Source organism: Astatotilapia calliptera, chromosome 5 (genome assembly GCF_900246225.1).
Source record: "Astatotilapia calliptera chromosome 5, fAstCal1.2, whole genome shotgun sequence".
Taxonomy (NCBI): Eukaryota; Metazoa; Chordata; class Actinopteri; order Cichliformes; family Cichlidae; genus Astatotilapia; species Astatotilapia calliptera.
This window is the reverse complement of record NC_039306.1, coordinates 31,216,451-31,239,254: the sequence shown is the minus strand read 5'-3', so window position 1 is coordinate 31,239,254 and position 22,804 is coordinate 31,216,451. Positions and strand designations below refer to the sequence as shown.

The 22,804-nt window shown below is 39.5% G+C and overlaps 1 protein-coding gene across 6 annotated transcripts in view; it reads left to right on the top strand.

Moving 5' to 3' along the window:
- The first annotated feature begins 4,221 nt into the window (after positions 1 to 4,221).
- The window catches only part of foxp1b (forkhead box P1b), a 147,921-nt gene continuing 129,338 nt past the window's right edge, over positions 4,222 to 22,804 (top strand). For 2 of the 6 annotated variants that reach the window (XM_026168898.1, XM_026168892.1), the window contains exons 1-3: positions 4,521 to 4,666; positions 8,585 to 8,660; positions 22,361 to 22,422. The gene's annotated coding sequence lies outside the window, so the exon portion shown is untranslated. Of the gene's footprint in view, positions 4,463 to 4,519; positions 4,667 to 4,690; positions 5,371 to 8,584; positions 8,661 to 22,360; positions 22,423 to 22,804 lie in introns of those variants that run through there. The other 4 variants (XM_026168893.1, XM_026168900.1, XM_026168894.1 and 1 more) reach the window with 4 other exon arrangements.

The window sequence follows — 22,804 nt, the reverse complement described above, 5'->3', positions numbered from 1 at the left end:
GCCAGCACAGGCATCCAGTATCTGTAGTTTCAGGTGCTGCACATCTCGTATCTTCACACCATAGACAGTTGCCTTCAGATGACCCCAAAGATAAAAGTCTAAGGGGGTCAGATCGGGAGACATTGGGGGCCATTCAACTGGCCCACGATGACCAATCCACTTTCCAGGAAACTGTTCATCTAGGAATGCTCGGACCTGGCACCCATAATGTGGTGGTGCACCATGTTGCTGGAAAAACTCAGGGAACGTGCCAGCTTCAGTGCATAAAGAGGGAAACACATCATCATGTAGCAATTTCACATATCCAGTGGCCTTGAGGTTTCCACTGATGAAGAATGGACCCACTATCGTTGTACCCCACATACCACACCAAACCATCACTTTTGTTGTTCCAACAGTCTTGGAGGGATCCATCCAATGTGGGTTAGTGTCAGACCAATAGCGGTGGTTTTGTTTGTTAACTTCACCATTCACATAAAAGTTTGCCTCATCACTGAACAAAATCTTCTGCATGAACTGAGGGTCCTGTTCCTATTTTTGTTTTGCCCATCCTGCAAATTCTGTGCACCGATCTGGGTCATCCTCGTTGAGATGCTGCAGTAGCTGGAGTTTGTAAGGGTGCCATTTGTGAGTAGCTAATATCTGCCGAAGGGATGTTCGACTAATACCACTCTCCAGTGACATGCGGCGAGTGCTACGCTGTGGACTCTTGCTGAATGAAGCTAGGACAGCCACTGATGTTTCTTCATTAGTGACAGTTTTCTTGCGTCCACATTTTGGCAAATCCAACACTGAATGATGTGTCACATGGCCCTCTTCCTATTGAAGAAACAAAAGTTGTATCCAAGATGGCCGACTTCTAAATGGCCACCATGGTCACCACCCATCTTGAGGAGTTTGCCCCCTCACATATACTAATGTGCCACAAACAGGACTTTAATATCACCAACCATTCCCATGTTATTACGGTGTATCCATATAAATGGCCCACCCTGTATATAGTAATGTCATGTGTGTGTATATATATGTCATTTTAACAGAGCATTATCTTACTAACTTTCTGGCTCACAAAATTTGGAAACATATAAGGCCTGTGCAGTCTTGCCATTCATATTTTCAGAGGCAGTCTTTGGTAACCTAACCCCTGCTTCTTCTTCTTCCTTTTATTCATTTAACAGTTCTTTATAGGTCATTATCTGTACACTTCCTCCTCAAGTCCTCTTCCTTTCATCACACTTTCAGTGCTACAGCCCACGGCAGCAAGGGGAAAAACACTGTATGAAAGCCATCTGCCCCTCCCGTTTGAAATCAAGAGGAGCTCCTATTCATTTGCTTAATTACCTAATTAACAGAAAGCTAATTACTTTGTTGTGTGCACGCGTATGTGTAGAGAGGCTGTTACGTAACTGATAGTGATCCTCAATTAATTTGTAACTACACTCCATCAAGTCGGGGCCTTAATCCGCACGACACATCGCCAGCATGACACCAACAAAACAGGATAATAAATTCCGACACAGGCACATGGCTGCTGGGCTCTGCTGAGCTCATAGATCCAGTATTGACATGCAGATCAAGCCCATGAAGGAATAGAAAGCTGGGATTGTGTGTTAGATTAACGCCATAAGACTTTATAGACATTTGGATTTTTATCTTTAATTACACCAGACAATCATGTTTACAACCTTATGTTAATCAAATGAAAAGCTGCAGAAAATACAACTCAGAGTAAAGTGCAACTCCTATAGGAATTTTGTGGTGATCATGTAGTTGCATCACAACGAGAGTGCAGACACATTCAAAAGCCAGATGTGCGTGTTTTGGGTGTCAAAGTTTGAGTCTGACAGTTTAGTATTTGAACTGAAATGCAGTGTAGGCTCACAGGAGGCTCTTCATTTTAGGGCCCACAGTGACTGATCTGTCTGTGAATGCTTATAGGCTACAACAGGTAGCGCACCACAGAGACGTATGCTCGCTTGTGTGAAATCTTATCTTTGGTTTTGGCCATTTGCCTGCATTTAATTGTTTTTATTTCTTCAGTTGTGAACACTTTGGTTTTAGAGGAAGGTCCCGACATTATAGTTAAACATATAAATCCTGCTAGTTTGGATTCAGGAGACACCCTCTCTGCTTTTAAGATTAGGCTTAAAGCTTTCCTTTTTGATAAATCATGTAGTTAGTCCTGCTTTCTTCCCCTCATCCCCAACCGTCATGGCAGATGGTTGCCCTTCCCTGAGCCTAGTTCTGCTGTTGTTTTTTTCCTGTTTAAAAGAGATTCTTCCAATTGCTTGCTCATAGGGGGTCATCTGATTGTTGGGGTTTTCTCTCTATCATTGTAGTGTCTCTGCCTCCGTGATTTGGTTCTATACCAATGAAACTGAATTAAAATGAATTGAAATAAACTGCTCAAAGGACAGCTGTCTTGTGCTCTGGCCTTCAAGGGCTGTAAATTTATACAACACCCACGAGCTACATGCTATAATACATACACTGTAAACAAAGCATTTTTAGAACATCATCTTTTTTCTATAACTTGCACTTGTACACTTTACTGATACAGTTTATTTAAAAAAAACTAAACACAAAACACAAACAAAATTGGGATCTTATTTTACTCTCTTTAACTCTTTTATTTTAAAAATGAAACCTGTTTGTTTTTCTTTTTTAATGTTTAAAGCCTTTACAGACCTAGTTTATGTGAAGCATTTCAAGAGACAACAGGAAGTAGTTGGTAATGCTGTATTTTACTGTTTGTTACTGTCACTATGAAGTAACAGGGACAATGTCAGCTCACTGTGACTTTTGGTGCACTGCTGATGGTGTCAGAGGTAACTGCAGCAGGGCAGAAGATCGCCTGACAGTCTCTCAGTAACATAAGAAATAAGAAATCTGACATTTAGGTGCAGAACTGTAGACAGCAGCCTCCTGCAGGCAACACAGAAATATTATTAGGATCATGACACAGTGTTTTTATTTGTGTGGAATAATCAGTGTTTGGTGCCAAGTCAGTGAGCAGTATATGTATTACGCTCAGTGACAGACACCAGACTCCAGTTGGTGAATCGCAGGAAAACTTACCAGGCAAAAAACATATATAAAAATCTTTATCATCATTAGTAATGGTATATTAAAGGTTTAAATGCTATATTATTTTAAATACCAGTGCAATGGGATGCTTCAAACTTACAAAGTTTATGCCAAGACTTAAATAACAAAACAAAAAAGCATATATTAATGGATTATGAATATCAGAGAAGCTTGTGGATATGAAATTGTGCATGTTTTGTTAGGGGGATTGATTATATGAAGTCAAATATCAATAACCTCAAAATGCGAGTGTTTGTTCAGTGGAAATATTAGAGTAATTCGTCTCATGACAGTGTGCTACCAGAGGGTGGCGCTCTCTACTAAGAAACAGTCTCTCATCAGAGGTCCATCAGCAGCGCTCAGCTCTGATGCGGCCATGATAAATGCAATGTCCTTTACAGTGAAGTGAGCTGTGCTTCTCCAATATTGATCAAGGCCAAAAAAGAGGAATGAATCAAAGAAATTCAGAGTATTTTCTGAGGGCACATTAATGCTGCCTTACACTCAGCGTTAACTGGACACTTAAACCTTCCCAGTCTCTTCTCCAGGGCATTTGAGTTGTGGTTGCATTTGTATAATTGCTTTTGTGTAAGAGTGAGCAAAACTTTTAAACCAGAACAGTTACTCCAAACAGTGAAACAACTTTGCTGAAATGTAGGTGTGCTGACATTCCCTTTAAAACATCCAGAGGAGCTGGCTTACATGTTAGAAAATGATATGCAGCCCATACTGAAAAGAACCTGGACTTTGATTATCTATACTGTCTGTACTGCCCACCACCACCATCAATGCTTAAAATTCCTCAAAGCTGGAGATTAAAACATGTATGATGAGTATGTCAAAGCATTTATCTCTTTTTTATTAAGTGAGGCTTTGGAAGAGTTATGATGAACCATAGATCAGAAAAAATAATAGTAAAATAATAATTTTAAAAAAAGACAGGAGAGTTTTTCTGAAATAATAGAAGTTCATTCAGCCTCAGTTATAATTAGTGAGCTTAGAGATTTTAGCTTTTCTGACAGCCCCCTCTCTCCTGTCACATTTTCAGCTAAAACTAATGCATATCATTACATTTCCCCATAGAAAGGACCTACTAAGTGCTACTAAGTGCTACTGAAATGTACTTGTGACTATGATGTTAGGATCTGCAATGCAATGAACGTTGTTTACCTCAGGTGGATATGACGTCACGGATTTGGAAGATCAAAACAACAACATCCAAATCAGCGATTCTTCCTTTTTTTTCCTCCTTCTTTTCACAGCGTGTTAAAATCTAATAAGAACATTAAGCAAGGAGCTCGTGCCTTTTCCTGCGAGAAAGACTGGCAGGCAGCGAGTGTGAAACTCCACATTTCGCTTTATTTCGACGCCCTCGGTAAGATTATCTTTTAAGTTACTTAGTTAGTTCCCCCCCTCCACCTCCCGGGCGGAGTAATATTCACTGTTTACTGTGTGATTTGTTGTTGCACGCATTCTCGGTACACAAGCTCGCGTGCACGGCTTCGTTATCTCATACTAGCGAATCGGTACCCTCCGCGTGCGCCCTGTTAGCTGCTGTAAAGCGTTTTTTTCCGTTCTGGTAAGTTTCACTACTATTCTAATGTTAACGTTAGCTTTGCTGTTTCGTGTCTAGATACCTGCTGCGGCTGCTGCAGCTGCACTCGGATACTCGCACCGAGTTTGTCTCGGTTTTGTCTTGCTGTTTGCCGAATTGTTACAAATAGCGAAATAAATATACACCTGTATTATTATAACGTAGGGCGATAGGTAGCGCCGTTTTAATGCAGCTGTACCGAGCGGCTTTTACAAGAATATCTTTACGACTCTATATTTACCCTCTGCTTTTTTGTTCTTTTTCTTTTTTGGGAAAAGTTGGGTTTCTAACTTAGTTGAGGCTACTCGTGAGACCCCGGGGGGAAATGCACCTCTCGTCCAAAAAGTATTTTCAAAATGAATGCTACATGTTTATAACGTGCTGCTTAGCAATGGCCGCTAACAGACCGTAATTACTACGCTACATATTAAGGATGCGCTGTAAAAGTTGTTTTTTTTGTTAAACTTTACACGGTGAAGGGGAAGTTTTGAGTGCCGTGATTTCTTTGGAGTGAAACCAGGGATGGAGCTTTTCCCCCACGTGTTAGCTGTGCTCCAAACTCAGAAAGACCGGAGGAAGTCAGAAGTGTAGCAAGCCCTCAACTTTGAAAGTTATCATTACTTTTATTTAGCTGTCCATCAGTTGCGTTATTCAAGCGTGTTCTTTCGGTGTGGCTTCCCTGCTCAGCGGTAAGGCTGTGTACCCAACACAAGTAAAAGCGGATATTCATTTCGTAACGTTTCATTAACACAAAGGAATTACGGAGTTAATTCCTAATTATGGCTGTGGTAACGTAAAATAGCGCTTTGAAAGTGTTAAACGTTATATATTTCAACTTTTATAGTGGTTTGCACAGGATGTGAGACAATGGTTGTGTTGAATAAGATGTGCTGTGGGTTACAGTTGAACATTTTCATAAATGTAAATTGGCTGGAGCTGCGATCACTGTACGGAAAATGGAGATTGTTTTGTTTGTTAATTTAATATTTGCAGATCAAGTTGTTGCAATAGTGTAGTTAAACTTTTTTTTAAACTAATAGACAGTAACATTATTATTTGTGCAAAGGAATGTTGTACAGCACAGTAGCATTTAAGCTCACCTATTGCAAACACGTTAAAACATTTTCTTAAAATTATTTTAAAGTGTATTTTTAAAAGGGGTCTTACAGGCAAATAAGCACTATTTACAAATACAGTGGATAACTAATAAACAAATTATCTGATACACTCAGACTGTATTAATTTTTAATATTAGGCAGAATTAAAATAGTGCCAAAAATTATTATAGTTTTTTTTAATAACTAAAGTAAATAAATATAAATAAATAAAGTCTTGCCCTAATGTTTCATACAGTAAGATTGCAGCTGACAACTAAAATCTGAAATTTTACAAAAGGGAAACTGCAGCTTTAACAACTATTGCTGGCAGTGCTCCCTCCTTCTTGGTCTTTGGATTAGTCATTGTCTGAGGGGAAAAAAACACTTTTTTGTAGGAGAAGTAAAGTAAACAGCCTCCAACAAGCGAACCTTGACAACCCAGATTAAGGAAAACATTGGAGATCAAACAGTGCTGCTGCTGGGCTGTTGTCATGAGCTGCCTGAGAGAGAGCTGCAGACTATTTGAACAGGCACTGGGGTTTGTGTGCTCACTTATGCAGAAATGGACCTTCGCAAATGCTGACCCAGGTTTCCCAAAAAAAAGAAGAAAAAAGGAAAAACTCAGGATGAACTTTCTTTGCAACTTTTCCAGGGCCTGCTGTTTGACACGGCTATTACATACAGACGTTCAACCTTCTGCTGTTTCTGATGGGAACGACCTAAGTGTGTCCCCCACGCCTCCGTCTACAAATGAGAAAGACTGTACTTTCCTGCTCCGTACTGAAACTGAATAAATTGAGTTGGCAAGGGGGATTTTAAAAAAATAGCTTGAAATTTGAGGAAGAGCAGCTGTATGCATTGTAATGACGCAAGATGCTTAACACACCAATCTGTGATTTTGTATAATTTAGAAAGCCCTTGTTACTAGTTTGGCCTCTTCAGGCTTGGGTAAGGCTCTTCTTTGTAGAGAGCCGAGGTTCAACTGGTAAGAAAGTAATCAGTCACTCATGCATTCAGTGCGAGGACTCCCATCCCTGAGTGGAGCGGCCCTCTCTTTCATCTGACGGCTCAGTATTTGTGAACACACATTGAAATACCCTGTGCTGGGTACAGAGGGGCTGTAAACTGACTGTGCACCCGAGCTCGCAGCTGAATGATAAGGAGAGTTATTTTCGGGTCCAGTGTGGGAATAAGGTTCTGCTTTCACTATATTGTTTCCTTCAGATTTATTTGCCTGCTTCACCCCTCATTTGATTGCAGATTACAAGACGCCCTCAAAACCAGTTGCTCGAAACCTTTTTTTTTCTTCCACAAACCAAGACAAGTGACAGATGAATAAAAGGGAATTTTCTGGTAAATGAATTTGTCGTGTGATTTTTGCATGTTTGATTCACACGACACAAAAGGGGGAGAAGAGTACCGGCAATATGAATATGAGTGTAGCATGCTCATTAATGCCGTGTTACATGAATGGATAACAAAGGAAAGCAGAACAATATTTCCAGGGTAAAGGTTAGTGTGTCCCGGCCCCTGTGGCGCGGCCCCTGGCAGACTGTTCTCTGTGACAGCAAAGGCGATTGGTCAGAGAGTGGACAGCTTCAGGTGAGCTCTGCGCAGCTCCTCGGTCTCTATGGAGACTGCCAAAACGCTCAGGATGGCTATTAACTTGGGCAGCCATTAATTACTGTCTTCTACTGTCATCTGTCCTTAATAAAGGCAGGGATGCTGACAAAAAAATGTCATCCGCCTGCATGGGAGGAGAGAGAGCATGCAATTACAATCAATTAACTTGAGTTACAAAATGAATTTACTACTGGTGTTGTGTTTTAGGAATACAGTGTAACATTGGAGCACAGCCTGTTTATTGCTGGGAAATAAATTATGCTTGAGCTGTTTAAATATATAAGAATATTTACTTTATCCTCTATGGTGTTTTTACATTGGATTTCAAAATAAAATGTATTTATTTTAATCACATAAGAGAAAGCAAACAGGAACAAACAATTTAAGAGAAGGGACACTGGTGTTTTTAGGAGTGCAGCGGAACCCATCCACATCTATATATTTTTAGTAAATAATCAAAATATTCCAAATTTAGCTAGTTATAAATAAGTGAATAGACAGTGTTATGAATTGTTGCTGGTAGACTTATACGAATATCCAAACAGTTTAATATGATAATTGTGCTCTTATTCCTACGAGTCCATGTTTTTCTCTCGAGCTACAATGCAGTAGCTTAAAAATCAGAATTTCCTCTGTAATACAACACCACAGAAGGTTTGGGGAAGGATGCAGGTAAGCTACAAACATTTTGGTCCAGACATGAGGGGCTCAGGCATATGCTGCAAGCTGTGCTCAGCTGCCAGGCTGAACCTCAGCACCTGTTTCTATCAGCTGTCCAGTCTGTGTGTGTGTTTATGATGTTGCACGGTTGGGCTGATAATATCATTTTTTAGGGATTTTTCTCCAAAATGTATTGATAATCATTCACACAGATTAACTCACATTTTCGGCTGAATTTAATCAGGCTTTTTTTTGTGTCAATGAACCGTATTTCTGCAACATCCCGGTTTGTTTTGCTCACAGATTCACTCACACATTACTCAGAAGCTGTGACCTGAACATCAGTGTAACATTATGATAGAAATATGTTTATTATTAATATTTGCCAGTGTAATAACAACATAATAGCGTATTTGTTTTATACACTACCTAAAGATGTACCACATATGTGTGTGTTTTGAGTGTATATAGGTTGTTTACTGACCCCCTAGATAATAACGTGCTGTTCTGTTTGTCATTCCAGGACAACATGGACAGGAAGTGAAGCCAGCTCTGAGAATAATCTAAAGCCACTTGTGACAGTTTGTGACATCAGAACTGTAAGTGGTTCTCAACTCTGTTAAAACTTCCATAGTTTATGTAGACACTGACTTATGTTTGAAGCCTCTCTCTGTGTGTGATTTGTCTCGCAGATAAGTATTTTTTCCTTACAGTGTGAAGTGATGTAGACACTAACGTTTGTTGCTTTGCTTGTCACTGCAGAAAAAAAGATAAAACCGTAATCACAGATGAACTAATTTAATGTTTGGATAGAATATCAGGAAAATCCTGACGTCAAAACCTGACTCAACCATCAATGACAGCAATATGATCTAAGTTACTATGCCATATATCAGCAGCAGTGAATCAGGTGCAAGCAGAGAGCTAAAGTAGCATCGAAGAAGCTAACAGGAAAATCTCAGCAGTTTGGGGGGTTTTCACGCTAGTTATGTCAATAGATTTCATGGCTATGTTTGCCAAAATTTGAAGATAACCTGCAAACTGTGGTCAACTGAAAAACTGCAGTGATGCTTTCTTTCTCTTGGTCTCTCTCAGTGTTTTTATGTTTTGTGTTTACTGCACTTGTGGTAACATTAAGTGTTGTTGCCAGCTCTTTTAATATTTTTCACTTCATTCGTATCCTCTCTCCACTCCATGTAAACGTGTGTGTGTGTGTGTGAGGAACAGTAAAATAAAGTGCACTCAGACTGAGTGGAGGAAAGGTGAAACTACACTACTATACATGACCGTAAATAACAGCTGCCTACACTGAAGTGAGATTAAACTAGTGCAAATGAATTCGATGATTAAGATGAATACGATTTCTAAACTTTGTATTTGGTTTTTTCTCTTTAAAGTCGGTAAAATTGATGTATTTATTTGTTACTTTTTATTTTACCAGGTTTGGAAAGCAGTGTCTGAGTCAAGACCAATGTTGTCTTATACAGTCCCACTCTGTTTCTCACAGTGAGGAATGCATCTTATTTACACCTAACCACCAACGGTGTTAAATTAGGACATGGTATAATGGAAAAAAAGGTGATTGGGTGCATCCCTAATGGTTACTGTTGAGATAAAAGGGTCAGCTGTGTTGTAATTCCAGAGCTCATATGATGCAGGGTGTTAAAAAGTCAGCCTGTTTCACTGGTGTAGGAATTGTGATATTTATCTAACGTAGACGTGACTCAATACAATGTGAAAAATCATAATCCAAAAATTGTAATAAAAAAAGGCAAAAAAAAAATGTTTTCAATATGTCAGTGGCAACTTGTGTGGTTTAGTATCTTTAAGCTGACTTCACTAGAATCCGTTTTCTAGTTGAGCCGTGTGGTTAGATCTGCGATGTAGTTTGTCTGTTCGTGAAGAGTTTGATTCTTGTGTTGCCACGCTGTAATTTTCACTTTTTATCTTTGGTGGCTTTTCATGCTATGGCACAGATTTCTCTGTTCATGCAGAAGAAAAGGAGACTTTACTTGAATCGCACTGTGTAAATCTTAAAACCTATCCAAAGCTGGATCTCTAGCACTTCAAAATAAAAGCTTTCAGGGCTTGCTTGTAGATTAGATCAATACTATGGTATGTGGGAATAAGAGTAGCAAAACTGACATTTATTGATAGGAAAATGTCACAGACTACTATTTAAGCCTCTGTAAGTATAGTAGGGATATGAAAAAATAAAATAATAAAAATATAAAATGAGGTTGCAGGAGAAATTTTTTTAGGGCCTCATCTTTGACTTCTTTGCTGTGTTTTCACTTGCCAGTCCAAGCATAATAAGAAACATAACATGGCAGAGCCTGCTCTTCCATCATCATTGCTGGGTGGAAAGTTGGTGTGCTTTGATCATGTCTTTTGGGCGCATCACTCCGGCTTAGCCTGCTGCTCGCTATGTGATAAGCCATCAGAGTACTCAGATCTGAGCCGGCAGCTCCGTGGGCTTGAGGAGAGACAGGAGAGAGTAATGGAGATGAGGAAAGAGCAGCAATGCAAATTTTGTTGACAGACTGTTGCTGCAGCTGTTCTCCTTGCCTTTGAATTCGACAATGTTACTGTCCCACTTCACTCATCTGTGAAGAAAAGGCCACATTTCATTTTTAAGTCCATTCTCAGTCAACAGCACCATCACAAGCTGTATTTTTTCACCCTGTTTGTAATTAAAAATACCTTTAATTAGAGTCTCATACTAGTTGTAAACACGTGTGATTTAATTATTTCACAAACTGCTATGCTCAGATGTACTGTAAGTGCAGTTAACAGATACAAGTTCACTTTGATGTTGAATGCTACCCCTTTCTCTCTGCTTTCCTCTGTTTCTGCATAAAACATCATTTTGTACCCCCATTATGAAACGGCGCTCCTAATTGACGGGTTGTTGCTTGTTTATTTGATATATATTTACCAGCTGGGAGGTAATTGGGAAGCAGTAATTACCCAAGATGCAGTGCAGCGCTTAAGCAAAGGTGCTACCTTGCTGATGAATCTGGAGCACAGATGAAAGTATGCAGGTTACTATTATCATCCTAGCAAGCTGTTTAAACACTTGACAGCTGAGAGCAGAGATGGCTAATTGGGCCTGTGTCCCTTATACAGCCTCATTGTTTACTATGATGATGTACAGTGTGAGATCAAACACACGATACTTTCATCTTTTTTTGTACAATTGTTAATGGCATACCTTAGGAGATAATAGCGACAATAAAAGGCCAGTGGACGTAAGGGCCTTATGGATCCGTAGTCCATCGGGATGATGTAGCTCTCTCACTGATAATGGCCTTGTTAACTGAGATTCATTACTTCTTCATTCAGAGTCCCCTGGATATTGAGGAAGAGTGTTCTCAAACTATTGTTTTTGCTTCGGTGAAGTCATTCTGATGTGGTTTTGTGAGCTATTCATGGAAAGCGGTGACGGTATCTTCCCTGACTCCTGATGATTCAGTTGACCTGAGACTGGGGCGGCGCGGGTGGTATTTGACTTTTCTTTTGCTACTCAATTCCACTTTCACACCGAGTCTCGCTTTCTCTCTCTGTCAAACACACAGACTTTCTTTCAGTCTCCAGTTCACTCCCTCTGACAGTTCGAAACTCTCACCTTGTTTGTGTGCAGGCTGCTGTTGTTTGGTAGCCCGCTCTCCCAGTAGATCCTCAGATGTTGTTGTTGTTTGCCTGTATTGGTTGGAGTGTGTGACTTGCATTTGCCTGGCCTCCTTGGAGGGAGTTTGTTTTTGTTCTCAGTGTTGTAAACAGGGTGGGGCTCCATTCCCAAACCACTCAGTTGGAGATGGTTATTTTCACAGGAGTTATTTCTTTAATCATTTTGGTCAATAGATTAGCCAGGGCTGGAATTATGTGTTGAAGCAGATAATGTGGATAGCCATTTGCTGCATGTGCTGACTAGATAAACACTGTTGTTTTTGTGATTAAAGTAGTTTTGTTGATATCGCTAACTTTGGTAGTACTGGATGATATTTTTTTATGCATCATTCCTTTTTTTTTTTTGTAAACAAAGCAAAGTTACACAAAGTTACATTTTACCACAGTATAGTGTCTTCAGATGATACTGTCACAAATGAATTTAGACAAATTGAATGAAGTCTACACCCAGTTTTTTAAAATAACGTTAATTGTAATAAAATAATTTACATTTAAATGACTAACATATGAATAGCAAGATAATAATGAAAAATTTAAAAGGAGATTGTGGGAAAACAGTGTATAATTTCCTATTTAATATTTCCATTGTGTGCGACAGTATTTGCCAGTTTCAAGTAGTTACTCGTTTTTTTTAATGTTTTTTTTAAACCAGAAAAAAGATTTACGTTATTTTCAGCTGTTGTTTCATTGAGGGTTTTTTCAATAATATTTTAAATACCAAAAAGCCACAATGAACTCAAGTCCCAGCCACGTCCACAAAGCAATTATTATTAATTTCATTGTAACCAATTGGCGAAACATGTCTGAGTTTGGCGTTTCTTCAAAATGCAAGTTTGCAATTTACACAAAGTTGCTGAATTGCGGCGGGAAACAAAAAACCAGACGTTGACACTCCTACAGCCACAGTTGTTTTGAAATAATTTTAGTCTCATATTTGACTTGTTCTAGACTCCCAGTCTGTATAATATTTCCGGGTTTGTGTTTATCAGGTGTAAAGTTGAGATCCACAGAGATCCTTGTCAGGTATGATACATTTGTGGCTTTCACAGAGCGGCTCAGCATCAGAGGTTGCAAACGTGTGTAAAGTCCCTTTTCGATGGGAGGCGGCAACCGCAGTGGCTGTCGGTTATCCTGCAAAAAGTAATCAAATGGCAGCAAACAAAGCAGTGCACTAACAACCTGTAATAGCGTTACACACGGCAAGTGGCACAGTAAAATGGAACGGAGGTGAACTTGGTCAAATCTGTACCCTGAAATCTGAATGCAGTGCTTTGTCACCCTGCAGTGTCAATACTGCACAGTTACTATCAGAGTTGTTAATCCTGAGACGAATGCTACAGTACTGTTATATCATCATGTAAGTCTAAACATTTCGTTGATTTGTTTAGTATGTGGGGGTGACACTAATAGCGTTTCATGAAATTGGTGTCATGAAATTAGCTGTTGATCTATTCATATGCTTGTTTTATTTCCAGTTTGTTCAGGTATATAATTTATGGAACAGAGCTCTCTTAATAAAATTAAACAAAATATAGTATTGTAGTTTAAATAATGTACTTTTATTGTATCTTCAGTGCTGTCTGAATCGTGTAGAAGGTGCTGTAGCAGCATTTCAACGGCAGTATTTCTCTGTTTCCTAAGACCAGTCGGCTTTCTCTCTTGACAGTAAGCGTGCACGTGCACATTGTGCTCAGGTGACATAACAGCATGCTAGAACAACAGGCACATAGCTTATTTGTAAAACGTGACCTGTGAACAAAATGAGTGTTTACGGTGGCAAGAAAAAGACAGCAGCAAAAAGTAGTTGTAAAAAAAAGGCAGACCTTAGCGATCAGCTTCTGTACAAGATTTACATAAGCTCTTAAATATCTCTCATAAATGTGCAATTGCAGTTGATGTGAATGGGGACTTGGGTAATGCAGCTGGTCTAAAAAAAGATGGAGACAGAACAAGAGAATGAGTGGGTGAGTCACAGAGAGAAACTAAACTAGAACTGAAACCTATTTGTTGCTTATTTTGTTCCAGGTAGTAGAGTTAAAAGCATGAGAAAAAGTCTAATTGTGTACTTAAGGAGTGATGTGAACAGCACGTCACTTTCAGGTCGCAGTCTCTGCAAAAAGTGACGCTGGGAACGCCAAAGGCTGACTTTGTGTTTATAGTGACTTATGTACCGGTCAAGCTTACAACACATTGAAACAGTGTGCATAAAAAAAGCAACCAAATTCTTTTCCCATGCCAGGTTTCCTACCAGACAAACAAACAAAAACAAAACACACACACACGTATGTATTATTCATTTCACTGTATATACCTTTAATACTTTTGATAGAATCACTGAACGTATTTGGATAATTTCCTTAACTTTGGACTCGAGGCTGTAAATGACTGAATTTTGGAATTCAGAAATCAAAAGTCGAGGCCTCTCGAAACTAATGCCTCGTCATAACTCAAGAAGTCATATGCTGAGAATTTCACACAGAGTTTTTAACTTGAATTGATGTCCTTTCAACTTCCCGTTCTGCAAAAACACTTTCTGGCAACTTTTTTTTCAACAGGAATAGAAGGGGGAATTGTAACCATAATTCACATCTGTTGTGCTACTAAAACCACCTACACAAGGTGGGCTTGTGATTGGTTTTGTTTCTCTATTTATTTGTTTTTCTATTTTTAGGTGATTACTCAAAAGGCTATGGATTAGAGCTGGGCGATAGAACGATAACGATATGTATCGCGATATAACTTTTACTCGATAGAGAAATTAAGCTATCGCGATAGACCTCGCCGCTCTTGTCCTCTTAAAAAAAAAAAAAAAAGATCAGCCAATCCAAATTAAGTAGCGCAGAGCCGAACCAATCACAGCCGCAGCGTCACGTCGCGTGACTTGTAACGTACAGCACAAGTGCCAAGCCGCACGTGTGTTTGTTTGGGAAGCAGCCAGCGGGTAATGGAGGAAATGAGTGTGCCGACTAGAAAAATCAACCGAGCGTGACCGAAGAGAAAACAGATGATGGTTCCAACGCCGGAGAGATTGTCGAACGGAAGAGCCATAGAAGTTCCGTAGTGTGAAGGTATTTCGGCTATTTCAAGTCTGACAAAAAACAGAGTAGCGTGCACTGTAAATTGTGCCGAAAGCAAGTCTGGAAATACAATGAACTGGTGCATGCGTCACACTGTGCGCCACGTTATTGTTTCGGTGAAATGAATTTCTACAATACTGTTACTGTTAATTCTACTCTCTGCAGTGTTTAAATGCTTACATATACACACAGTTACTGTCCGTCCACACATACGACTCGGTTCTGCTTCTATGCCCCAGCTTTGTTTACTTTTTCCCACCGAGGCTTCTAGACTTCTGATTGGCCAATATTTCTGCACGGTTAGGAATCTAGCGCCACCTGCTGCTTTGGCATGTTCATAGCAGCGTTTTCCTTCATTTCTGCCTTTATGTGCGGACGGGATTATTTTTTAAAACGAAAACGGAAAATCTCAGTTTTCAAAAATACCCGTGTACGTGTGGACGTAGCCTCAGTCTCTGACTGGAAGCGCTAATTCGTCATTCGGCTTTTGTCAGACTAAAGTAACTGTTAAAACTGTTTGAAAAGCTAAGCTATACAACAAGGAGAGATTGAGAATTTCCTTTTAGTTCTCAGTTTATTTGATATTGACAAAAGTTAGTCAGTTTTGTCTGTTCTTCTGTAAAACAAACTAAGATTTATTTTTAGAATTAATATTTTGTTTTTAAGTGGAATTGACAATTTAGTCTGTTTCGTTTGTTCTATTTTGAAACTTAAACGGTTTAGCGGCTGCCTTTTGTGTAGTTTGCAATATTTGCCTTTATTTATCTGAAAAAGTCTCATGTTCCTTAAGTACATCTACCCTGTTGAACTTATTATGGGAAATAAATATTTAAATAAAAACAAGCTGCTGATTTCATTTCATACTTTTTGAAACACTCGTCAAATCGAAATTAGAAAAGTAGGTGAAAATCATCTACATGTACTCTAGAAAATATTATAAAGGAATTCTAGATATTCTTTTGGGTCCAGGGTCTCACACAAGTCGTGCTTTTCTACAGTGTGTGAAAACTGACTAAAAGTCCAGACATTGTGAAATGTAAGACTAATAAGAGCGATACTGGCAAAAGACATCAAAGTACATTCAGTGTCATGCTCCATGGTTGCTTTCCCTCTAGCTCACGGCTGGTACAATTGACATTTTATAGTTTACAGCCTTTTGTCTAAAAATTTCTGCACCTGTTGTAAATGCTATAAATGTAACTTAAGCAATTAGCTGTTTTGAGTTATTGGATATTTTTCTGAAAGCCTTTTCATGTTGTGCATAAGGGGTGCATGATGTACAAGGTTTTAATGTGTTGACCGATCAATTTCTCACACTGAAAACAACTCATAGTGAGAAATGAGTAAATCAATCTTTTCATATCCTGCTACAGAGAGGAGCCGGGCCAGGCTTTTGAGTGCATTTCTGTGTACTTTATATGCAATTGTATGCCGAGATTGAAGGGCTAATTCAAAGAATTTTAATCACTCTGACAAACCCTCTTGCAGTGTCATCTTTTTTGCAAATGCCCTATAAAATGAATAGATGAGCAGTCTCTTTTTAGAGCATAATGGCTGCATTAGAATATGAGATGGATAGTAGATGAAAATTCTGAATCCTACATCTACGCTTTCTCTTTCACTCAGTCACTCTGATCTCTTTTATCAATAGTGATCCTGTTTAAAAGACCTTCCAGGGCACAGTGAAGTGTTTAGTTCAACCTCACATAGACAGAGCAATGGAAAAAGCAGAGGTGAGAACAATTTGAGCAATAAATTTTAGAATCACTGATGCAGGATTGACTGTTTCAGTACAGGATTAGCTAATGCATGATTTCATGCTCTAGAAGCAATAATAGATTTGTTTTGTTTTTGCCTTCAAATCCCTCCACCTTCATTGATTGCAACGCCACACCCTCCTACCAGTGACCATCATAGTGACAGCTTTTTTTCCACCAAGTGAGATCATGCCATTGGAGACTGTGAGTTGTTCTCATCAGGGTCAACCACATAATGCCAGTCAATATGTAAACAATGGTGGAGACAGTTTCTCATAGTCTAACTGACATTTTCTTGGCTGATGATTCATCTGAAGATGTCATCTCACAAAGTGTTTTCAGGGTGCTCTGTACTTAGAGAATGAATATTTCACTCCGTGATCTCTGTTCACCGCATTCACTGCCATATGCAGCGTATGTTAGTATCACAGGCTGTTCACGGCAATTGACTTCTTGTCTGGACTCTGGTCCACTGTATTCCTGACATCAGAACAGAAGTTCTTGTCTAAACAAACTATTATTGCTGACAGAATGGACCTATTTATTTTTATTTTTCATTTTTACTGTAAACTTTCCAGTCCCTAAAACACAAGCAAAACCCCTGAAGAAATGGAGTGAACATCAGAAGTGGCTCTGATCATGTCCAAACAAACCCTGAATCTCTAAAGATAACAGATAAAACGTTGTTTAATTTGTTCTCCACTGCTTTTTAAATACGATATTTCCTTCTCTAATTGGTGATATGCACAGATTTGAGCATTTAATTGCAATAGATGCACTATTTTCCTGTGACAGCCTACAGTAAAAAGAGTGAAAACACCCGTAAAATGAGTTTCAAAGCACTCCTGCAGCATCATCTAAAATGTTTATTCATACTGAATAGATATCAGCATGTGTCGTTGAATGTGTCAGCTGACAAATGATGAGAAACTTTAGTTTAGAGCTGCCAGAAATAAATATATTTCTATTTGATTTTTTTAAACACACAAATAAAACCACAAGGGTAAATGAGTATTCACCTCAAATTATTCAGTACAGGATGTTTTGGTTTGTGATGACACTTCCATTCGGTTTGCCCTGTGATTGATGTCAGAAGTCTTTCAAAACAATAATGTAGAATGCACCACCAGAATCCACCTGAACATTTTTGCAGTTAGCAAGTTGTTTTTGATCAGATGACAGATGGATGATTTTTATCAGATGGTGGCTACGTGCTACTATTGAGAGAACGATTAACAGGCGTTGTATTATTTACTAAACATTTTCGTTATCAGTATTGGGAAATAAGAAAACATATGCAGTGCTAATTCACTTACAGCCACAGAGTTGTTGTTGTTGTTGTTGCTTCACCGGTAAACGTTTTAATATGCTAATGATGTTGTGTTGAGGACACCTCCACATAAGGAGTAAACATAGGCGCCTTGTATTTTATCCTCCTTTTGTTTGTTTTTTTGCTTCTTTAGATGGTGTCAGCTAAAGGCATGTTTCTGATATAAAGAGCCCTGTTACTGAAGTTACAGGAGGCAAAGGAGTTTCCTTGCTTTCATGTTGTGAGAGTGAAACCACAGATATTTTTCTGCTTTCTCCACTCGTGCTAATGTAAATGATTTGCATGGAGTTTGTCCCTGCTGATTAAGGCTGTTTGGACTGTTCTTCTTTGGAACCATGCCAATTGAATTTTCTGCCTTCTAACACGCTTGGAGAGTGGGGAATATGGTTCTCATTGGGGCCTGAGGCTTGATCTCCTTCTAGCCTCCCCCAGTCCTTTCACATCACTCTGACAATTAGTAAGCTCGACCATTCCCAAATGACACACGTAATTAAAGAGTTGGCATTATAATTACAATATGCTTATTGTCTGTTTATGGGTTCTGTGAAGTGCATAATGCACTTGGAGATTTCTTTGGTGTAAATGGATTTAGGGCTCTTAATATACTTGGTGGCAAATGTGATTTCATGTGGTTAACATCTTGAAAAACCTCCTTTATCAGCCCGCTGACAGTTGCTCGGTTTGTCACGCATAAAACACAGTTTTGGCTGAAAGAAAAAGGTGGCACCAGAAAAAAAAAAAAAATTTAGTCATGGGCTTTTAACAGGTACAACAGTAAATGCATGTTAAGTAAATGATGCAATTTATTTCCTTTTTCTCATTGCCAGATTGGCTGCCACGGGACCTCTGCCAGCTTTAAATAAGTGGTACACAGATGGTATTCACATGGTGCCCACTTGGTTACAAAACGGTCCCAGGGAATAAAGCCCTGCCACAACAACCATTAGGTCAGCTGGTGAGCCTGTTGCTTTTGCACTTTGTGTGTACAAATGGGTTAATGTTGTGTCATTGGGCCGAATTCTTTGGTTAGCACGGCTCGTTCTCCGGGCTCCAAAGTGAATTGAAGATGCACTGGTGAAGGCTGGGATAGAGAAGTAGGAGAGAGATCCTCTCCTCTCCTCTCCTCTCCTCTCACTCTGCAGCTGTGCGGGTCTCCAGGCTCGCTGGCTTTTTGGAGAAGTGGTGAACTGTGTCATCTCCAGTCACTAACAACTAACAGCTGCAGCGCCAGCCGCTGCTGCAGATCGAGGGACAATGTGGAACCGATTTTCTAACATAGAGAAATAAATAAACAAACCCTGTGGAAAAAAAGAAACAATACCACAAACAACACACAGCTTATGCAAATGCGGGGAAATGTGTTCGGGAATCGATAAGCCCTATTTGTGTGCAAAGAGACTATAGGACAAGAGTGACCATTTTACCAGAGATCCACATAACCTGTGTGCGCTATTTTATTTGCAAGTGATACCTCAGAATATGTGTTTTTTTTCTCCGTTACAGTATATGTCAAAGCTGCACATTATTAGTGTATTTGCTAGTGCGTGTACTCGTAACATACCAGATGTTTGAACTAAAGTTGAAGCAAAGTTTTAGTCGCTTGTGGTGAGAAAGGAGTCAAACTTTTAGTGGGCTAAAGGTTGAATATCATAACAAACTGCACACTCACATAGTTAATTAGAGATATTTTTCAGGAAATAGTAAATCTATGTCAGCATCTTAAGCCCTTTTACTTTTGGTCTCATTTGCTGCTCTTATAAATTTGGGCATTCTGAGTGTGGCAAGAAAAATGAAAACTTAACATTGTTTAGCTTTTAATCCCAGTCACCTTGTAATTGTTTCTTTGTCATAAGCAGCTATTAGTATTGCTAGAAAATGGTAATGCTTTGAGAGACTCATCTCTTCCAGAGAATGGCTCTCTATCACACTCTCACATTCTTTTAAAAGGGAAAAGGAAGATGAATTTTGTCCATAAAGGCTGTATCACAAGGGCTTTTTATCCTAAATGGCTCTGGGGATTGTTATCTGTGGGAAGTGTGTCCTGCCTCCGTCGTGTTCAATCAAGTGTCCACTTAGCTGTGACTGGGAGTAATTGTTCCCAAGTGGGCCACACACTGACCTGTTAATGTCTGTGTTGACCCTGTAACCTTGTCAGCACGTCTTAGGGAGGAGTTTAAATCATGTGGATCTCCTCGGTGTCTTTACGCTACCGGGTCAAGTGGGCGTTGGTCCTGAAACACCACTCTCTTGTAATGGTCCCCGGTAGCATGGGTCAGCTAGGGGTGTTCCCAAAGATCGCCTCTTATTAAATGAGGTGCTGGGAGTGCTGTGACTTAATGGGTCAGGCCATTGATCCGATTCACCGCCAGTGTCCCAGTCTCTGCTCTGCGGCCCAGTCGGTGACTTGACTCTAGCTGATTTTAAGTTACACTAAACCAGAGAGCCATCTCACTTTGAATGTATCTTACTGAACCCTTCCCTTGAATTTCAGACTTTACACAGTACACATTCAAGGCAGCAGTGATGTTCACACATGGGCCTCTGCCCAGTCGGAAGATTTAAATAGTCCTGGGTGACAGAGCAAGCTTGAGTGTACGTCTAGAGGAGGATGAAATATAACTTTTAGTTGTTTACTCATAAAGTTGCTTACTCAGTTACATTCATAGAAAGCTATTTCTGATATTTTTGTATGATATATGGATGCACTGATATATAGTCTGATTATGAATTTAGGTCAGTTTTGGCACTGCCGACTAGTATTAGCATATAGATAAATAACCAGAAATTACTAGGATATTGTGGTCGAGTAGTATGTTATTTCTCGAAAAGGAGATGTCCTTGTTTACCAGGAACAAAGAGATAACTAAATAGATACAAAATAAAAAGACTGGAAAATATCATTATTAGCTATTGGCCAAATAGTTTTTTAAACATCAAATCATAAGAGCGCTTGAGAGCTCATGAAATCCCAGTCTATTTGTGATACAGCGCGTAAATCCCATCATATTTGGATCTTCTCATGAAGTCTGAGTGCTGTACTTTTGATGTGGCAAACTTGGCAGCAATCCTTGGCCGAAGTCACAGACTGCCCTCTGTCGTCAAACTTGAAGTTAGGGGACCGTCTGAAAGCAAGTGCTTCAATTGAAGGGCATGGGGACACAATAGAGGAGCCATCAATCCATGAGGGGGGCTGTCTGTTGGGATCAACATTTTTTTGTGAGTAATGACAGGCATGCAACAGAGTAATCAGAAGGGTCTTATCTTGGGCCAATGGTAGGCCCAGGAATGTGGACGGCCTGTGGAAACAGCAGTCGCACTAATGGGGTTAGTTGAATTCCATACTGGTGAATTATGAGGAGCTGGGACGTTTGGGCTGTGGTTTGTTGTGTCTGGTTGGAAAGCTACACCGCTCCACACACAGAGTTATAGATTTGGTTTTTAACACACTTTCTCATAGAGCAGGCCAATTAACTGGGAGCTGCACTGCTTTGCTGTGTTGCTAGAGACACAGCCACATTAAACAGCAAACATGTACACACATATATCATGGGCCAACAAGCCACACATGCAGCCGTGACTCCTGTGACAGGGACAAAACCAGATGTAATCTGTTATGCAGCCTCATTTGCATGATCTGAGTTGTATATGGAAGTCATTAGCCTCTTTCCACTTGTTTATCTGGCTACAGATGAATGCTTTTGAGCTAAACAGGTTTTTAAATAAACTACATGCGTGTCGTGTTACAAGCTATTTTGGAATGTACAAGTGCTGTGACATTTATGTCAAAGACTATACAGTAATATAAAATATGTTACTCATGTTTCTGTTTTACACTCATCAAACCACTCAGAGTTGTGGCATTTTTCTTGTCATATCACGACGGTGATTAACGCCTATTACACAACCTTAATTATCCTTTTGTGTCACCTTGCTTATTTTGTTGTGCGATTTGGTCATGTTCTTTGCTGTTTTTCTTTTTTACATTTACATATTATAAAGTACACGCTGTATAAAATCAATTCAGCGTATTGTTATGTTGATATTGCAAATACTCAAAGGGAATATTGTAACATCTTTACTGGTTTAGGGTGAGACATAAACCACAGATACAAACACTTTTGATATTTTTCATTGTGTACCTGTCATAGTTTCTTATGTGCATGTTCTGATATGAAAGGAAGATAACTTGGTATGCATATAGGCCAAGAGATGCCAACAGGAATCAGTGTGTCATAACTTAACAAATACCTGTGGCTGAAGACCATCACGTTTACTTTTGACATTCCTTATGTCATTTCTGTACGCGTGGGCTTCGCGGACCGGGGTAGGGGCTTTCCCCACCTTTCACTTCCTGTTTGTAATCTTTGTATCTTTCCCCTTCCTTTTCTCTCTCTCTCTCTCTGTTTGTGTCCTCTGTGTGAAACCCCCGTGGTCCTGCCTTCAAGACCGTAAGCTGAAGTCTGATTGGAGGAATGGCGTGCCAGTCGACCCTGCACCAGTGATCAGGGTATGTGTCAGTCCTCCCACTATAACTCTTCTCTTACTGCATACAGTAATGTGCCTGCTGTTTGTCTGTGAAGTGTCTTCAAAGCACTGTAAGATGTGACTTTTCGGCTTACGTGTTTCAAGCCATAATTTGTTTGAAACACATCCCAACAGAATATCGTCAGTTTTTTAGCAGTTTCACTGTTAGGCTTCACTGGCTACTAAGCACAGATGTGAATAATAGAGACACAAATAGTCCCGGAGAGAGTTTACTGTTTTGGGGAAAATATCTAATTTTAGTGACCATTATTGCAATTATTTTAAATAAATAAACTTCAGCTCTGCATCTGTGAGGACTGGTCCCAGGCTTCTAAACTGCTGCCCCACTTGTCCAGATTTTGCCA